The following is a 3,820-nucleotide window of genomic DNA, read 5'->3' as shown; positions in this document are numbered from 1 at the left end:
GCCAGGGGTTTGTTAGTCCTAAAATAGACATTCTAAACTGGAACTTATCAGTAAAGTGCCATGGAAAGTCTGAGAAGGGGCATTGAAAGTATTGAAAGTATTCTCAAAGGTGATCACATTTGAGGTAGGCCTTAAAGAGGGACAGGATTTCAGCGTGTGAATAAGAAGGACAATCTGAGCAGCTGAAATGGAATAGCATGAGTAGAGACACAGAGGTAGAGAAATTAGGGGCTTTTGCACCTTTAAGAAATAGTATGTGATCTACTGAGAGTGGTGGTTCCAAGGGCTGCTGCTGATACAAGGTACAGGCCAGTGATGTCCAATAGAAATATAATGTGAGTCACATGTATAATTTTATATTTTCTAGGTGCCATATTAAAAAAAATACAACTTCAAATTAATTCCTTTTCTTTCAAAAGCATCCCATTGTGGACAAATCATTAGATACCTTGTAGCAAAATTCAAAAGGCTTTAGATTAGTGAAAGTGACGTAGCAGCTGAATTTCACCAACTTGCATGGCAGATACAAGGAGAATCATCAACTATATCATAAAAACAGCATCACAAAATGAGAAGAAATAAAAGGATATCCCCAGTGCTCCAGTACTGATCGGACTTGTGAATAACAGCAGAGGAGATAAAAAGGAGATGAATGCTGTTAGCTTGCTCGTAAGGAACACCAACAATGCCTGCGTGGTCCCTTCTTATATGCTGAAGAAATACGAGATTCGTTTTTCCTGGGAGAATATGAGTTGTTGCTTGCAAGACAATGACATTGAAGAGACTTTATAGTTGTTTACATAAATTAAATCTTTGTTATCTTTATTTGGGGCACATCTTTTTTTTTTTAAGTAGATCTTTTTGCATTATGATGGGACCTTTAAGATGATGATTATTATTATTTCCTAGTTTCTTCTCCCCAAAGTTTCTCCTCACTGTCATCTCTCATACAAAAATGTACCATATATGAAGCCCCATGAGGAAGTCAGCTAACCCTTATTTTGGAGATTACTCTGCTCTCCGCAATGTTGGCTTCCTCTAAGGGCTGCTTCCCCTCATTAGCGCAACATGGCTGCCAGTGACTGTTGGAACTGCATACATCCCTGTCTACATCCCGCGGGAGATAAAGAAAAGCCTCTTCCTCTGATTAGGCCAGCTTAGAGAGTTAAAATGCTACAAACAGCCAGCATGACACTGTGGAAAGAGCATAAGCTTCAGAGTTAGTCCAAATTAAATCTGAATCCCGGTTCTGCCACTTGTTAGCTCTGAAAACTTGGGCAGAGTCCTGAATCTCACTTAGTCCCAGTTTCATGATCTCTGAAGTGGGTAGGATAATGACTATCTTTTGTGAGGATTAAATGAGATAATATGTTCAAAGCCCATATACAAGATGACACCAAAGGTGCTCAATAATGACTAGTTCATTATTGTAATCAATGACTATTGATTAGGAACCTCTCGGTACTGCTGAAATAGCTGTGAAAAAGATAAAGACTAACTAATGGGGTTGTTTTATAATATCAGCAACAACTTCTATTAGCATAAACTCTCAATATGCTGAAAAGACAATGTAACAGTTACCACATTCCTGCTCTAAAAATGATATAGAATTTCTGCAGATAGATGTTTTCCTTAGACATTATGGAGTCTGCGTCTTTATTTCACCCATGAGAAACTTAGCTCCAGGAAATAAAACTGCACTGCAGTCTGGGGATATGAAGATAAATACAACTAAGTGTTGTCCTCAAATAGTTGCTTTGGCCAGATGTTCAGCAATTACCCAGGATCTTCCCCACTACATTCCCTAAATGTTTCTATCTAACTTTCCATGTCTTGACTCTTGTTTCTGTCTCCCCTTTGCAGTTCTACTCATTCTCTTTGTACTTTCGGGAGAGGGGGTTGAGGATTTAACAGCTTATTATGATTGATAAGTGTCATTTTAAAAATCATTCATCCATTAAACCATGTAGAAATGAGTATGCAAAAAGTCTGCAAAACAAAACATACTCTAAACATGTTTAGGTATAGAGGTTACCTGAAATTCTGGATTTTCCTGTCACTTCATTATTATGCAATGGCAGCCAAGTAATCCTTAACTTCAGTTGGAGTTAGCCTCCTAAATCCAGCTTCATTGCAGATTCCAACTTCTATGCTGTCTTCTGTCATTTTCCCTTCAAAGCTGTCCATCAGGGTCAATATGGCTATCTGAATGGCATCTTCAAGTTCTAGATCTTCATTGTATCTTTTTTCAAGGAAAGCTTTCCCATTCACATTGGTCTTTCCCATTGCTGTTACTTTCCAGGCAAAGTAAGCTCCAGATGGCTCTGACTGAAATAAATATGGGCATCCCTCATTCCAACCACAAATTAGTAAAGAAACTCCAAATGGACAAACACCATCTGACCGGGTATATTATTGCTTCACAGAAGTTACTCTTTGTACCAGCTGAGATGTGGGAATGGGTTATTGGTAAACAAGACAGTATTGCTGAGCCAGTTTTCAAGCTCTGTGCACAGCACTCTGTAATCTGGGCCCATGCCATCACCGTACACCTATATGTTTGGTAATTGGTTCCACTTTGTGTATACTTCGCTCATCGTACACAATGGATTTCTTTTTCTTCTCAGTTGCTAATACCACACCATTTGAAGCTTTAATTCCCACTGAAGGGACTTCTCCAGCTACAGCAGCCAAAGCATGTTCAATCTGGACAAGTTTATCAGACGGGCTCAATGTAGTCAGTGAAAAGCTGTAACCGTGCTCTGCCATCTTTAGCCAGAGAGCCAAAGCACAACCACATTCTCTTTGAACTTTTGACTGATCTTGAATTCGTTGACTTATCCTTTCAATATACACAAAGCAATTTAGCTCAGACTCATATTCGTCTGGAAATAAATAATAGAATAAATTATCTAAGCTTTGGGCCCATCTTACTCACAGATACAGAAAGAGGCTATTTACGTATGATAGTGTGACACATGAGACCCTGTAAAAATATCTCCTTCCCCCAGTACTTAAAAGTCTCATGTTAAAGATTCACTTTATAAATTTATCTTAATCATCACCTGATTTTAAGAATATGTCTAAACTTAGGTAATCCCAATGTGCATTTAGCCAGTAATACATTCAGGCACAAGCTCGTGGGGAACAAATTTTACCATTTCTAGCCTGTTGTTTCATTTTCACAATTGCATGCATACATCTAAAAATACTTCAGTCATTGATTTACCTACAGAGTTCTGAATTTCGATAAACAATAAATAGAGTACAACTGTATGCCAAATATTGCATGGAACATACTTATACTAAAAATATTACTATAGTTATATGCCAATGATTGACCCCTTCTCAATTTTGAATCCAAGTAATTACTAACATCTTCATTCTGGTCTTCCTAAGAAAGTAAAAGAAGTTTGGCTCCAGATGAACAAATATGGGAAAACAGTACCCCAGCATAAAGCTTTTGCTATAATTCTATCTCAAGGGTTCCCGGAAAGCCTCTAAAAATATATGGGTCATTGAGGATATCTTTGGCTGCAAGAAACAGAAAATGTAGAGTCAGACTGGCTTAAATAATAAGGAAATACCAGAAAGTCTAGGACTGGAAGCCTAGAAACATAGTGATGCCATAAAACCCAGGTTCTCTCTACCACTCTTCTCGGTTCTCTGCAGTGTCAGCTTCCTCTAAGGGCTGCTTCCCCTCATTATGCCAACAGGGCTGCCAGTGACTATTGGAACTGCATACATCCCTGTATACATCCCGCAAGAGATAAAGAAAAGCTTCTCCCTCTGATTAGGCCAGCTCAAAACATCCCTTCAC

The 3,820-nt window shown here is 38.5% G+C and overlaps 1 pseudogene; it reads right to left on the bottom strand.

Annotated features, from left to right (window-relative positions):
- Positions 1-2,061: 2,061 nt before the first annotated feature.
- On the bottom strand, positions 2,062-2,769 carry LOC109450811 (proteasome subunit alpha type-2; annotated as a pseudogene).
- Positions 2,770-3,820: the final 1,051 nt, after the last annotated feature.

Source organism: Rhinolophus sinicus, linkage group LG06 (assembly GCF_036562045.2).
Source record: "Rhinolophus sinicus isolate RSC01 linkage group LG06, ASM3656204v1, whole genome shotgun sequence".
NCBI classification, from domain to species: Eukaryota; Metazoa; Chordata; class Mammalia; order Chiroptera; family Rhinolophidae; genus Rhinolophus; species Rhinolophus sinicus.
This window is presented reverse-complemented; position numbering and strand designations above follow the sequence as displayed.